Genomic DNA, 16,981 nt, shown 5'->3' with positions numbered 1-16,981 from the left:
TTGAATGTGAAAGAAAATGTAGAAATATTTTTAACACTATATCAATTGAGAGACATTTTAATTTTAAATTAGACAAGTGACTATAAATAACATTTAACGATAAAAGCAAACAAAAAAAAGAAGAATATATTATAGATGCGGTCTTTCAAATATTTTCCAAATGTTTATAAATTATAGTCTTTCGACACTTGAAGTAAATAGTTTCTTCTAAACATCGTCATTTTAGTTCATCAACTAAACGAACAGTTTAGTTCGATCGTAGAGACTGAACAAGAATATTTCGAAACCAGTGAACTGAACGAAAACTGGAAGACCTGCAATTGGAAGAGTTGAATGCCCATCGCCGGACTCTGCAACCGCACCCGAGAGGGGTTTTCCTTAGTTGAGGACGTCTCCAACAGGTGGGATCGCGAGGCTACGACGCGACCCTGCATCCCGAGAGGCTTCAGGAGGCTTCAGTAGCGGTCTGTGCCGCGGCGTGCGAATGTTTGGATCGGGTAGATTCGCGTCGCTCTGCTATATGGTCGGTGTGACAGTGACAGTCGCGAGTGCACCGAGGACGAGAACCGGAAGCGTGGCCGCAGTCGCCTGGCGTCGCTTCGCGGGTCTCCCCGATTTTTCCATCCTCTTCCTACTCTTCTCTTCTCGCGCGAATGGCAAAGAGGTGCGTGCGGCTTACACGCGGGTAAGTACTATACGCACACGCTTGGATGGTTGCTCCCATTATTAGAATCGTACCGTGCTCCGGATCGATACTGATTCTCTGTCGTCTCTCACGGCGACGACGGGTACCGCGCGCGACGGATGCTGCGGCGAGAGATTTTCCGTCTGACGTGCGGAGGGTGGTCGCGGAAAAATTTTACACCCCGACGCAATCGACGCGTCGACTCGTGTTCTCAGCATCATTAAATCCCGGCGGTGCATGGACGCGCTCTTTTGACGAGCGTGCGGTTTCGGATGAAGCGGTGGACTAAGAAATGGCACTTATGTCATTTGTCACACGCAAGATTATTTCTGTGGCATTATATAATAGTGATGCTGCATCTCTAGGCTCGATAAAGAGATTATAACGCAGAAATGACTTAATATTGATCGTCTTGGAGTTAGCTTGTTTGGAGTTTGAAATTCAATTCTTATTATTGGCAGTCATTAAAATCTTCTCTTTTTTATTAATTTTTTCTTTTAAATAAATAATTAATAAAAAACATTTTAAGATATTTTACATCTTAAAAATATATTTTACAGTATGAATTATTGTAGAAGAGAAAGTTAAAAAAGTGTCATAAGGGACAAGTCACATATTGAATTTCCTTCTTTTCTTTTGACAATTTAGGATTTTGGAATTGTTTGAAACGAGTTCTTCAATAAATTTCATTTTATATTTTCGACAAGAATCAGGATGAAAAAAAAAAAAAATGATGTGGAACAGCTGAAACTATGCCTACGTGTTATAACGCGTGAATAAGCGACAGGAATTATTTATCTGGGAAGTTTAGAGATGGAGATGCAATATCCTCTTCCTGTCCGCGGCGATCAGCGAGTTCACGTGCGTGAAACCAGGAATTTAGTCGTCCGATTCCGCGTCGTGTCGTACGCGAAGTTGAATTTCGGGTTTTCGCGGTTGCAAAGGTTTCGCAAAGATATATGTGGGAGAGAAAATGTCACGTGTGGCCGTTTAAAAAGTAGGTCCTCGCCGAGCGGTGGTATGCCGTGCCGTGGTGTACCGCCTTGAGCAATGCGCTGTCCCGGGAATTTCAATGAGGATTCAGCGTTCTTTTTTTTTTCTTTTCGCTTCCTTCAGCGCGCCTTACGTAAGACGCAATATGCCGTTTTTTCCCGTTGCATCCGGTCCCGCGTCTATCGTCGCGGCGCAATGCGTGCAAAATTATGCTAATGCACGCGCGGGCTATCGGTTATTGGCAATCGCGAAATCGCCTGCGATTGGTGGGTCTCGGTACGAAGGAGTTTATTATTAACCGATAAGAGCATTACGGGCTCATTGTATTGATTGCGAGTTAACTCGCAACGATTGAACTTATTTAAATACGAAACGCCGTTCTTCTTTTAATTCTTAATTTTTTAACGCTAATAGTCATTTTAAGACTATACCGAAAATATATATTTTTGGAATTAATTTAAATTTGTTTATCGGGCAAGGAATTTCAACAGCATGATAATGCATCTTGCCTACATTTGTTTCAATATAAAAAAGGCAAATAAATAAATAAATAAATTTAATATTACAACTAAACGATAAATTTAAATCAATTGAAAGTGTTAATACTTACGAAACTTTTTTTCGACATGCGATTGAAAGAAAATAAAAGAGGAAAAGCCCATATTGCTTTATGATTTCGTGTAACGTATTTTTACGCATCCCTGGTCGCCGTACCTGCAAATTAACGTTTATAACTATATATACGTGGATTTCTCACGTGTCACTGGAGTATCCTACTTTCTGAATGGCAGAAAAGAAGCGAGAAACTGCAAGCCGAATACCAGCGTGCGAATTGCTCGAAAAATCTAAACGGTAATTACGTTATTACACCGTGATTTGCGTAACAAATCGCCAGCTACTCGTAAAATTCCTCCGTGTGAATTTTTATAAAAATTTTTTTATGATATCTAAAAGCGCGGAATATAAAATCGCGATTTATCGTATACGTAGGCGTGACGAGAGGCGTAGACGTGGACCGTGCGTGGAAAAATGGATACGCGACGGAGCCTGTTATCCATTATAGTGAGGCAAGGTCCTTGCACCCGATGCGCAACACGTTCGTGTTTACACACGATTTTTCTGAATATATTTCGCCGACGAAACCTTTAAATGTAACACCGTTCGCGCAAGCATCGTGGAAGTTTCTCCGCGCTTTCTAATTGCATGATAAGGGAAAAAGCAACCGTGTTTTGAATAATTAAAAATTACCTTTCTTATTACGAGGTGTTATTGCGTTTGCGACGAGGGGGAGTTGATAATTGAATTTGCATATAACAGGTTTTAATATCTCGGTATATTCGTGCAACAATTTTATGAGCGTTATACTTACGCCGCGTGCACTGGTGCACAAAATTGTTGAAAATTGTTGATACGGTTACGTGAAATATATCCTGTCATGACGTCGTGCATACGATAGTGAATTTTGCATTGTTTGTCAGCGACGATATTCAGACATATATAGATTATAAAGTGTAGGTACGGTCATAAAGATGCATATAGTTATTACCTTTAAAAAATCGAATAAATGTTTGTCAATTTATCGGTAGATAATCTGGATGGAATCTCTTACAAGCGTTCGATTTCTCCGAACTCTATTTCGTGAACTGTATCGATGATCTTTGCATCGAGCATGAATGGCGGATGCGGTTCATCGAACTTTAAATGTAATCTGATGAAGTACACGCATCCGTGGTTCCCCAATGTGCTTCGGCATCAATGTGCAACGACACGTATTTACGCAATGTCCGATACGAGAACCGCATGAACTTGCATATACGAGTTGTATACATTTTGCGCACGATGCGCGAATATTTCCTACATTCTTCACATTCATGCGTCCTTCGTGTGTTGATTAAATTTTAAATATTTGCACGAAATAAATAAAAATAGAAATGCAATTTAATCGAGAGCTTGTAGAGCGGAATGAATTTTTTAATTTAGCTAACGAATGAATATATTTATCACGCTGTTTTCGCTATTTCCGCTATTTCCGAGCAATTTAAAAGATTTAATGGCACTTGTGGACGGTAAGCCGCAAGTATCTGGAAATCGCGAAGAAGTTCCATGCGCGGGAGTTCCGGTTTTTTAAATTTAGCTGTAGGAAATGAAAGAGAAAGTGCGATGTTCGACGCATGAGAAATGAAATCTGGCAGACTAATAGGATCAATTATAAGAAATCCCGCGAAGTAATCGACAGTTCTCGGGAGTAATTTAACATCTTCGGTGACATTTTAATTATATCGAGCGAATGTTGGATCGTGAGAGCACCATTTGATCGATGCCACCTGCAAAAGAACTCGGAAATGCGCTTTTTATGAAACGAAAGCGTCGCGTGATGGCATGTGACATATAAAGTGGTCCGTTATTGATGGTACCAACTATACGGGAAACTGATGATTTTACGTGAAAAAATAAGTAAAAAGTGTGAAATAAAATTTCCGACACAGCGTGTTTTTTAACAGATTTTGTGAGAGAAAGCAAAAACGGAAAAATTAATTAAAAATAATGCGGAGACCTGACAAATCTTTATTTACTTTTGTTCAGATATATAAAAAAAGGATGCAAATTACAAACTTGCACATTGCTTCCTCATTATTACAAGAAGCTTATTTTATTTAATGTATAAATTTAATGTATATGAGGAAGCTTTTATTTTATTTAATGTATAATTATTAGTATTTATTTTTTTGGCTTCCTCATAGAGGAAGCTTTGTGAGCAAAGGGTTCTACTTGCACACTTAAAAACTATAAAGAAGACCGTAATCTCAATATTTGCGGAAGTTAGAGCAAATTTACCGAAATTTCTATAACTCCAGAACTAATCAACCAAATCTTAACAAATTATATATGACATAGAGGTAGAAAAGACTGAAAAATATAATAAAATTAGAAATAGATCGATATCTCCAAATTTGCGGAAATTAAAGCATAAACAAACATTTCTGCAAATTCAAAATTTTATTAAAAAAGAACCCCTTGATTATTAGCAATTTTTATTAATTCTATTATATTCTTCAGTTTTTTTTCTACCCCTATTTTTCATATATAATTCGTTAAGATTTGGTTGATTAGTTCTGGAGTTATAGAAATTTCGGTAAATTTGGCACATACACACACACACGCGCATACACACACACACATACATACATACAGACATTTTTTTAAATTGCAATTTTTCGACATTTTAGAACATTCTGAACACATTCAGAAAAACAAAAAAAAATTTTTTTTTTACGAAAACAAAGCTTTCTCTATGAGGAAGCAAAATGGATCTCTTAATGCAAATGCTTTTTCGTAATTACGACCAGCAAATACTGTTTGCTTCTTGCCGTTACATAATAACAAAATTGGAGAGAACCAGACGAGGAGACTTGTTGTCTAATTTTATTCGCAAGTTATGCGGTGTTCTGCACGCGCGAATGAGATTTCTAACACCTGCGCGATCGGACGTCCAGTTTAGGAATATTTTAAGCCACGCGAACGCGAGTATCTACGCTTCAAATTTTGCGAAGCGGAACAAAGGCGGAGGCGAAGGTCTAAAGCACGATCTCGTTATATACCCGTAGATTTCTCTCTTAATGCGAAAGCACTAGGCTCTACTCGAGGTGAAAGTTGACTTATTGTGCAGCGAGCGTGCAAAGTGTCTCGATCGAGTATTTACCGTGGTATATATCTGCCTTATCGCTGAAAATTGCTGATTGCTCTCTATACCGAGTGTGCCATTAATCATTTTTTCAGAAGAAGCTAGAACGGCCGTTTGGCGAGAAACGGCTCGATGTGAAAATCATTCGAAGAAACGTAACATTTCGGTGAGAAATCAAGTTAACGTTGATCCAAAGCATTATCGGAATGCAATGTATCTTTTGGATCTCTATCTTGATACACGTGGCTACCGGAGCATGAAGCTGGAAACAAATAGATTAACGAATAACGAATACAAAGTAAACTAATACGGTGGAATCAAGTTTAGTTACATTCGTTGAATCTTAGTAAATTTTAATCGTCAAGAAGAAAGTATATTTACGATACTATATACTTACGCAAATCTAATGTAAACATTTTTTCGAAGCATACATAAAAAAATACATATCACTTTTATAATATTTTTCATAGAAATAATGGAAATTCGACAGGATAAAGCAGCTTTTAAATTAAAACGATAATATTTATTGTAACTCAGTTCGTATCACACATGGCGCGATATTGAAATAATTTTTAAATCCAACTAAAGTATTTTTAAATTCAATTAAAATGCAAAATGTTTTATTAATTTAGTTATTACTTACTCAACTGTTGTTTTAAAATTGCGCTTAGGTAAGCTCGCATAAAAAGCAATTAATGTCCACGTAATGTCGATAAAAGTACGACAAAAGTCAATTCGCAGAAGTCATTGCACTCATTTGTCTTTAATAGGCGGCGTAATTGCTGTTATTTCGCGCGTAATGGTCACCACAAATTATCTCGGAGGCAGCCATTATCGTACGTGCGGCGCACAATAAAGATGCGTATAATAGCTGATGAGCACGCTCTCAAAAGAATCCGAAAAAGAATTGCGTTTGATTATTTATTTGATAGTCTGAAATATAGCTCTGTTAATAATAAGCGGTTATCATAGCGAGGCGAAATCTGATTGTGAGGTGGACCGCAATTACGTGAAAGCCGTAGGAAACTGTTTTATTTAAGTTTTTGTTCCTTTGTTTAGTTATTCTCGCGCGTATATCCATCTAGGAAAATGTTACGCACGCCAGGCGTTTGTGCGACTCGCATAAAATGTCGCAAGTTCATCTCTTTCACACACGTGAATTTCACGTCTGGAAATGATATCGTTAGTTTCCCAATTAGCGTTGATTTAATTCAATGTCGCTGTAAGACAACTGTAAAAGCACTGGAACGTTTGCGAAGGCAAGACACAAAGGATACGTATAACCTACGGCAACAAAAAATTACGGAAAGACGCATCTTCCTTCTTTTCCATTGTCGGATGCGGTAATCCCACATTAGCGCGGAAGGGCAGCCAGCTCTATCGCGCGGCGTTGCCCGCCGGTGAAAATGATAGCGCAGGTGTTTCGAACCGGAGGATCATTTTTTTTTCTTATCAATGTACGGCCCTGAATTCCCCGGATGCCGTTATTCGAGCAGGCCGTTCTACTTGCTCTCGTGCCGAGCGAGACTTTGTCAGCCTTTCTAAAGCGCCGCTTGAGAGTCCCGGGTCTGGTGAAATATTCTCGAGGCATCCGCAAATCATCTTGGCGGTGTACGATAAAGTTTGCCTCTACGGGCAACACGGACTATAAAATATCTTCGTCTCTCAATTCTCCTTGAAAGCGCGTCGGAAATAGGCATGCTTTATAAATTCAATGTAAATAACACTCCAAACGACACAATTATATTATTATCTATTCTTTTAGTCATCCCCGTAAAAAATACAAATGAAGAATTGATCGTTCGAAGTGATCTGTCGCGCGTCGCAAAATGTGAATTATTATATTTCTCATTCTTCTATTTTCATTTATCATTTTTGCGAAAAACGCATCTATAAATGCAAAGAAAAAAAAATTAATAAGTAAAAAATTGAGCGAACATTACTTCGTCTGCGCGGTTCACAACGAGAGAAATCTCGGACCGTGGTAAAACGGTATGCGGACGCGTCAATTCTACTAAAATGTCACGGATCTTTCGTATCGCGATACAGGAGTGGCACGAGGAGAATAGAAAAGAGTCAGGCGTCTGTTGTAATCACGAAAACTCGCGACGCGGCACGTACCAGCGGCTGCATAATGGATAAAAAGTGGGATGAGAACACAATGGAGAGGCGCGTGCACACGACGTGTGCACGCCGATGTCCAATTAATTCGCTTTGTATACCTATTCGAGCATCCGGAAGGGAAAAGAGAGAGAGAGCGAGAAAGAGTTAATTGCATGTCGTGCCGACGCTTTGCGGTAATTAAGCAATTACACAGTTATCAGTACGAGCCCCGAAGTTTCTTACCGCGAACGCGCGGGTTGAGCGGCGGACTTCTCGCGGACGCTCTCTGCGTTCCTCAGGACGCTGTTCATTCACTTTTCATCGGGGGCAAAAAAGTGATTACGATCCGCGATTGTGTTTTGTTCCGTCAACCGGTTTTACGTTCACGTTGCAATTTTCGAAAACCGGTCGTGTGAGAGAAACCGGTCTCCGCGCCGGGGCTCTCCCGCCGTGGATTGTTGACGATAACGGAATCGCACGGACGACGGAATCGATGATGAAGTGCGCACGTAATTATCATACGTTGCGCGTAATAAAGGCTCGATGCGTCCTTGCGTTCACGGTTTTTTTTTTTTTTTTTTTTTTTAAATCAATAAAGTCAACGTGCTGGCGTTTATAAAGCGATCCGACGGAAAGCCGGGTTTTGGAACGCTGGGTATTGGAACGATGATTATACAATTAATGTTAAAAGGCTTTTAGTTCCCAGCTGTACATACATACGCGGCGTTCCCGCTTTTTGAAGCACGAACGGGAGGGGCCCGTGACGGGGATTTGTGCAACGCGCGTGCATTCCTTTATCAAAGTAATTAAATACGTGCATAACTTTTAATATACCGCGGTGTATACACAATACGCGCAATGCGCTTTAATTGAAGTAGGAATTTCCAAATGTATCATTCGAGCGCAAACCGGTCGTTAGTTAGATAAGCGGAACTAATCACTTCTTCCAGCACTGGCGTTGCAGATATATTTATTCTACTTCCGTATGGTGTGTAATCCCGTTACGAGTTTTTCCTTGGCATTACTGCACTCTATATTAACGCATCTTCTTTCTTATTCTTTTCTATTCTTCACACGAACACCGCAATTGTTTTATTGGCACAATAATAAACGCATTTACGTGATTCAGTTTAATGACGAGTCAGCCTCTTGCATTAACTGATTAAATCAATTAACTTTTGCTTTTTCATTAATATATTGTAATTTTTTCTTATCGAATGATTAAAATAGAAAGAGAAGATTATGATTCCCATCGCGTTGTTTTATAATTATTAACGTTTGAGTCCCAACATCGAACTTTTGGCCGACGTCTCGCATTTCGGTATTACTCCCATACTATTCTATCGCGCGCGCTAATTACTAGTCTTCTTTCATTTCGCATTCACGCAGACTTTTCCGTTACGATATACTTTATCCATGGCACTTAAAAAAAAAGCCTACTTCCTACATTCACGCGAAAGAAATTTACAACCCGTTCATGGACGGTAACACGATGGATCCATTGGGTTAATAAGCGGGATCGCTTGGGCTGGAGTGCCCGGGTTGAGTGAAGGATGCACGCACGAAAGTGCACGTGCACTCACGCACGTGTATTCGCGTTAGCGCTCACGATCGCCGTAAGAATTTTTACGAGCAAGTACACGAGGGCTGTCTCGTTTATGAGTTAGAAGTACGGGAAGTCGTGCACCCCGCGCGCGCATCGGCCGGGGTACCCGTCGACCGTGGAACCCGTCGTACCGGTTTTTGCTGGATTCCGGTCCGCGCCGGTTCGACGGCACCGGGAAGACGTCGAGGACGGGGCGATCTCTGCCCTCGAGGCAGCCCTGAAGCATCCGACCACGATTTCACGTCGGTGCACCCGTCATTTATTTAACCAGGTCGCGTACGTATAAATTTAGATAATCTTACACTTGGACCTGAACATTCTCCGTTGATCAGCATAAAGTTTGGAAAGCTGAAAATCGTCGATCGCAATGCGAGTCATTTCCTTCCAGAGAGAGTCATAAGAATATAGAAAAGAGGAAGAAATTGATAAGCGGAGATGTGTTCTTTAATTTATTTGAAATCAATTTCTTCCGAATAAAATTTGAATATTACTATATTTTTAACATTATTTTTTACATCTACAATTTTCTCAATTTATACATAATTTATTATAATATGTATGGTGTATTATAGAAAGTCTTGGAGAAGTTTAGTTTCAAATCAATCAATGAATAATTTCTGTTAATATTTTAAAATACTGCGGTATATTAAGATAACAAAGTTAAGTGATAAAAAAATAAAAATGTATTTCTTGAGAGCGTCTTTCTTTTGGAAGAAAACGAGCTATGCGATGGATACATCCGACGACGCTTTCCATTCCGAAGCATCTCATGCTGCTTTTATTATGCTGTACGAGTTTATGAGTTTTTATCGTCCAATTAGATTGCTACGGTTGTAGATTCCATTTCAATTTCAGTATAGCTTTGCAGAGATTCCTTTGCAAGATGCGCATCCCTATCCCGTTCGAGATAAAGTGAATGCGTGCTACATATATGTGTGCACGTGCAACGTCATGCGTTCGCGCCGTGGAGATAACTAAAAACCGCGACTACAACATTAGAGGATACTGTTGGCTGTGCATAAATCTCACAAGTTTTATCGCATCCAGTCGGAAGCGGCGCGTGTTCGTGATATATCTCTGAAGCTTTTAGATATTTGTCTTGTACCACTACAGATCGAGACTTTATGTCGCTGAAACGAAGCTAGGTATTGCGAGTTAATAAATTGATCCTCGACAATTCGTGGCGTTATTTTTCTGTTGATATTTTCTTCGATCGTATAGAAAAATATTATTCGACATAAAAGAAGTGTTTTTTTTTTTATTCCACATCGAGCATTCGAAAAATATCGAGCACTGCGGAATTAACCACAATTATTCTTTCGATTAGAATTGACACGTTTGATAATTTTGTATTGATAATATCGACATACATTTTAATGCAATTATCAAACTAATGATGGTATATTGAGAGTTGTCGGCCAAAAAATTTCTGGATCATATTTGCCCATTCGAGATAATATATTACGATCAGTCAAAATAATTTATTTATCGCAAATATATTCTCAATTTATATTTGTAAATGTGATAAGTTGTATAATTAATAGTGTTAGATTCTGTGTTCTATCCTACATCTGATAGTTATGTTTAACTCAGACCGCGAAGTCTGTAACAGACAGTTCCGGTTAATGCTGCATAAATCACAGGCAATTGCGCGATTTCAAGAACTATCTTACGAGGACGTGTTACGATCCCACGGTTGCGCGTGTGGAATCTCGTGCGCCGTATGGCGTTTACGCTCTTTGAAGCGGAATAGATCCGCCTGAGTGCACTTTCTCAGAGGAATTTATTCCAATCGATCTATATGATCTTTAAACCAGTGTATCATATGTGCAATGTAATGCACCGTACACATAAGTCGGTGTACCTTGAAGATATATTTTTTGCTATTTTTCATAACGTTACATTATACAAAAATGTCGGAAACGAACATACAGCGTTATAGTCTTTTTCTCCCAGGCAAGCTGTCGAGTTTCCACGTTAGAAATGAACAGTTTTTCGTGAATTACACTTGAAAACATGAATGAATAATAATATATCATTTCTGACGTATATAATTTGAATAAAATTTTGTTTTGCAGCTTGGTTTCTGAAATATTTGAATTGTGACCGAAACAATGAGACTTTTCGTGATGTTTTCGCTGAGAAAAATTTAACGAAGAGTAATCTGCAACAAACAACTTATTTCCCATCAATTTTACAATATCTTATATACATATATAATGTCTATGTAATTTTGTCCATTATTTTTTATTTCCTTTGGTTTTTACAAACTAAAATATACGTAATAAGATCGTAATTTGATTTAAGAAAGTTGATCATATATCTCTGTCAATATAAAAGTATATTCCATATTTTCTCTTCTGTAGATATGTGACGTGCGTGAAATCGTAAATTGAATTGTATACAAATACTTTTGTGGCTCGCTGTATACCGGAGTGAAGTACCTTACGTGAGTTCGTTGACGTCGATAGACGCGCGACGCCGCTATAATAAAATAACGAACCCATTATAACGCCGGCCCATTGTCTGGGCAGTTGCTCTTTGTGACCCATCTAACAACGCGACTCCGCATCACACGTGCATCGGCTTCTACGTGGGGCCCCGGCCCTTTTGCACGATGGAATTCACCACGGCTCCGTGCGCAGTCGGGTCACGGCCCGAGGGGAACGCGAGAGCACGTATCTACACATGATCTGCGCGATATACCGTCGCGAAGGTATAGGCATATAGGTATACCTATACGCGACGTATGTAATATCGCGTATGCGTATGGAATTCCTGCAACGAGACGCTGGCGTGCAGGCCTAGGTGCATCGACTGCACGTTTAAAAATAAGCTTGGGAAACTGCACGAGGGATAGAGTACTCTTTCTCTCCGTCTTGTTCCCTTTCCGACCCCTGTTTACGCACGATTATGCCGGCTCATAAAGCAAAGTGGAAGTTGGGAAAAATTAGGGTTGGAAACGTCCGCGAGATCGATAATTGCTCAGTCTGCTGATTTAATATGGGTAATAAAGGGATATATGTGCTATAAGTGATTGCTTGTCAAGCCGTTCCTTTCAACGACATTACGTGATATTTGCAATAATTCAATGATCTAATTAATTTTTGCTTTACGTCTCAAAATAAATTCCATCATTATATTTTTTACAAGTTTGCATATACACTTGTGTCGCACTTAACTCGAGAATCTTAAGAATTTTTTATTTGATAAAAGAGACTTGATTTGACATGAATAGTCAGATAATTGGTTGGCACAGGAAGATCTCAACGTAAAACGTTAGCCTGTTATCCCATACATTTGCCTAACCATTCATTCATGATGTCCTGTGTCACACAAGAGAAATTTATTTCTTCTTGTGCAATTTCGATAACACTGAAATATAGATATATGAAAAAGAATTATAGATACATGAAAACATTTATGCAAACATCTAAAAATAAATTTTTACAATTTGAAATATAAAACTATTTATACTTTAAAGCAAATAGAAGATACGCAAACTTTATAACAGTATATTTTTGTTACAAATTGTGACTTTTTTGAGCTTAATAGAAAAGAAAAAAATGTGTGTGTATAGAACAGAATTTTATTAAAACTATGTTTTCCATCGTCCGAAATTTCGACGTTGCACAGCATAGTGAATATTGAAAGATGTAATTTAATGGACAGCAGCCGCCGCGGTGTAGAAATATTAATGGCAACTCAGACGCCGCGTAGTTCGCGTACCTCAAAATATGAATTTTTGAAACTTTATTACGGGGGCGTCGCGCGATAAATATTCCCCAGAGTTCAGCAAAATTTGAAAATGTTTTTCGATAAAAATGTAATGTTATTTGCGAATTTCATCACGTCGCATTCTCTAAGCCATTTCGTATATCCGCATGTATGTTTGCGTATTTGTTCGACGAGGTGAAATCGGCGCAGAAAGTGACGAAATCGCACGCAAATAGCCGAGAATAACGTCTCACGCGCGTTATACATCTAGATGTGACGTATAAGTGTGTGTGTGAGTTGATCGCAAAGAATAGTGACTTTCAGGGTTCCTTCGAATTTCTCAAACGTCTTAAAGAATTTCTCTACATTAGTTCTCGTTTGCGGTAACTGACATTTAAAAGGCATTTAAAAACCTTGAATCGTTCTGCAATTGTGACCCGAAAAGAATTTTCTGGTAAGGTTCCTCGCCTTTGTCTCCGTTGTAAAAACATTTAATTCCTTAAAAGCATATATGGTATACCATCGAAAATAACTCGTAAAAAGATCTGAATTTTTCCTGGTCTCTTGTTTGTCAAAAATCATTATTCTTAAAATTTTTCCATGTTTTGTGTATTTAACGGTTTAATTATTAAATATTAATAGCAAGACTCTCTTCTCTTCGAAAAATTGGTTACATTTTACAGAGAAGAAAACAAAAATGTTCTTCCCCAACAAACACCTCTTTTCAGAGTTGTTGTTCCATTTATTTTTGCGTCAGTTCTTTCGAAACAAATAGAACCTCGATAATAACTCGATTTGTAAATAACAGATTAAGAACGCTACGATAAACTTTATATATTGACGGATGAAGTTTTGTTATCGGCCTCGGGGCAGGATACAGCTGAGATTTCACGAAGCTGACGTTTGTTTAGCAGCGGGATTGCAGCACAACGCAACGAACAATACAACGCGGTTGCGTTGTAAGAAGAGTTTTCAGTTACATTCACGTTGCAAGCGGATAGAATCGTCCGGGAGGTACGATAGAAGCTTTTAATGTTGCTTTCAGCTCTAATTGTGCTACAAAGTAAAGGAGTAAGTGCGCCCGTTTAGAAATTCGCACACGAATGAGAGATCGAATAAAATCCTTCTATTATTTGGTGTCAACAAAGCTAATCCTGCTGGTGGGGAGATGATTGATTGCGACATAGACTTATAGCAGGAATAACTATTTTCGTACTTCCTGGAAAAAGGAAATTACGTCGGATGACTTTAATAGCAGATACGCGCGTAGGAAGAAACCAGTAGATGGTTAGTGTTATTACTCCCAGACGTAGTACAGAGGGGCCGCCGCGCATCAAGGGTCACACTTATCTCATTGAGCCCTATCAAACTCAATTACGGACGCTATAATTAACGTTCCAGCTAGTTGGCCTACTCGAGGCACACTGAACATTGATAGGTAGGGGAGAGGGATGTTATTATTATCGAAAATCTTACGTGGGAGGGAGAGCAATCAAGCGGACAAGTGGTCGGGAATGGGGATCCATGTAAGGAGAGTCACATATTAAATGCAAATATATAAGCGATAATGCGCAGCTAACCGACGGACCGCCAGACAAAGATGCGGCCAGTCAATGGCGTGCTTGTCGTTCCGCGAGTAGAAACAGACGGCCGGCGAACGTTACTCGAACAAGTAGAAAAAGACAGCTGAAGACGATCCGTGATGCAAGTGGAACCGGATAGCTGTCGATGATCTTTTCTACAAGATGCGAATAATCGATGATAATGTAGGGAGGTCCAGGTGTTCGAACCCTGGCTGGGGTGACACTTCTCGCAATAAATTCTTTACAGTGATTTAATAAGGATGTTTGTTAGCATCAAAAAGTGAAATCGATTATCGATTTAAGTAGAGATGGATTTTATTGTTCCAACAAAGAACTGTGTTTTAAAGACAGAAGATCGGCGCGCAGTTTATACAAAATTCACACAGAAATATTATTATTAGATTAACAGCATGGACAGTAAATGGTCTTTAAAAATGATTTTTTTTTTACTACACGTTTTTCTTGTGTAACGATTTAGTCAAGGTTAAAGAATCGAAGAACTCAACGAGAGATAAATACACGATTTTTAGAGCTTGACTCGAACGTGACGTCGTGTCTAAAATTGCAAATTGCGCGAACTTCCTTATTCTTGCGTTCGAGTCTTCAATTCTACGCTCTACGATTCTATTTGAAACGCTCTATTATATACGACACCACCACTCGTGCATCGCAGTTGGTGGTGGTTGCACAACGTAATTCCTCTTGGATCGCCACAGCAGGTTGATGATGTACGGCGAGGAGGATGATGATCGCGGCGATGCCGAAGGGGGGGGAGAGATCATTGGCAGACTCCGAGGGCAAGAAAGAGAGAGAGAGAGTGCGAAGTGGGAGAGTATAGCAGGTTCAGTCCACGCCGAACTGCCGCGAAACGCGGATTCAGTGACTCACTGTTCGACCAGTTCTGCTTTTGTCTATCGTTGACTTCGCATTCGCGACGTCCGCGTCGTGATCGATCGTTATCCATATTCCACCACGCGAACCGACGTGACGAATGTCGCCGATTTCGGAACGCGCCACGAGAAAATTTCACCTGACAGGTAGGTCGCCCCGATGCCGGAAACTCGGCTGTCACTTCGGCTTCTGCTTCTAGCAATATCGGCTGAGATTTCTTAGATTTTCCGCGCCTGACGTTTCTTTTCAGCATATAACCGCACGAGAACCTGATTCTCATCTCGCACTTGTCGTACCTGCGCGACACGAGTCTTCTCTTCGATTCTAGTTTTACGAGAGAAATGTAATCGTGCGAGCAGTACGCGGATAGAATCGCGATTGTTCGACCTTTGCGTTGATCGTGCGTCAGAGGAGCGTAAATTGGAATTTGCAGAGTGGATATATATATTGGACGCGAGCACAGCGACATACAAGCGAGTGCAATGACAACGAGTTTGGCATTCAATGCTATTGTCGATCATATAATTTTATTTATTGCGATCACAAGGTGGGGAAAGAATCGGTATACAGGCACATATTTTTCTCGAAAGGCAGCCGTATATATTATGCGTGTATATTAATTTAAGTTTTTCCTCAGCTCGTTCGTAATTTGCGTCAAACGTCGAATCTGGCGAAACCCGACCTTCGACTCTCGATAGTAATTCGCTCCGAGATTGGCCGGGCGGTTTGATTGACGGAGCGTATCGTAGAAAATTACTCCGGCGCACTTTCCCGGAATATTTTTTTCCATTTGCGTCGCCGCGGATTGAAATTGCGTCAAGCGGAGTGAAATACGCAACGCAGCGTTCTCTCGTTGCCGGACGATGATTTAGAGTATTTGGAAAGTATCGACAGGGAGAAAGGAGAGATATAGGGATGAGTCGACACACACGTTTTAAATATACGTATTGCTGCCGGACATTTTAATCACTGGATACGCGCGATTTATTCGCTCCCGTTTCGCTGGTTCCTCCGCTCGTCCTATTTCGAGGTATATGTCTGTTTGGGATCGCATTGTGTATCGAGCAGGTGCTTCGTTATCAAATGGAAACCAGAGATTGGTCGCGCGATAACGCACTTCCGATTTATCTTCCTCTCTCATTTGTTCTATATATACGTAAGTAACGTAAGCCTTGTAATTGTTGAATAACCGATTGCGGCGAACGCCGTCGTTGCGGCGAGGTAAAATGTGGATTTTACCGGGTTTAAATAATTACTCGATCGAAATATACGTATGACAGGTTACGGTATGTGTGTGTGTGTGTGTGTGTGTGTGTGTGTGTGTGTGTGTGTGTGTGTGTGTGTGTGTGTGTGTGTGTGTGTGTGTGTGTGTGTGTGTGTGTGTGTGTGTGTGTGTGTGTGTGTGTGTGTGTGTGTGTGTGTGTGTGTGTGTGTGTGTGTGTGTGTGTGTGTGTGTGCTTCCGAATATATCGAATAAATATTTATTCCAATAATATTAACCCTTCGTTGGTAACGTCGGGTCACTCGTGCCCTGGCGAAAGTGACTGTCCCCTGTAGCTCGAAAGGTTTATATAAATATATTGTTTAAACAAATGAAAAAATCGGCAATATCGCGATTGATCCTTAAAGCAGGATAGTTAATAACTTAATGTGAATTTTTTCAGATTTTTTTAGAACACTTTAAAGCATACTCTTTATATAGGCGTCGCAAAAACGAGTGA

At 39.8% G+C, this 16,981-nt stretch overlaps 1 protein-coding gene across 2 annotated transcripts in view; it reads left to right on the top strand.

Annotated features, from left to right (window-relative positions):
* The first annotated feature begins 453 nt into the window (after window positions 1-453).
* The window catches only part of LOC143908176 (guanine nucleotide exchange factor for Rab-3A), a 27,642-nt gene continuing 11,114 nt past the window's right edge, over window positions 454-16,981 (top strand). The window contains exon 1 of one of the 2 annotated variants that reach the window (XM_077425591.1): window positions 454-685. The gene's annotated coding sequence lies outside the window, so the exon portion shown is untranslated. Of the gene's footprint in view, window positions 686-15,202; window positions 15,407-16,981 lie in introns of those variants that run through there. The other variant, XM_077425590.1, reaches the window with a different exon arrangement.

Source organism: Temnothorax americanus, unplaced genomic scaffold (genome assembly GCF_048541705.1).
Source record: "Temnothorax americanus isolate GAGA-0224 unplaced genomic scaffold, ASM4854170v1 Scaffold9, whole genome shotgun sequence".
NCBI lineage: Eukaryota > Metazoa > Arthropoda > Insecta > Hymenoptera > Formicidae > Temnothorax > Temnothorax americanus.
The sequence above is the reverse complement of the archived record's forward strand: the minus strand, read 5'-3'. Positions and strand labels throughout refer to the sequence as shown.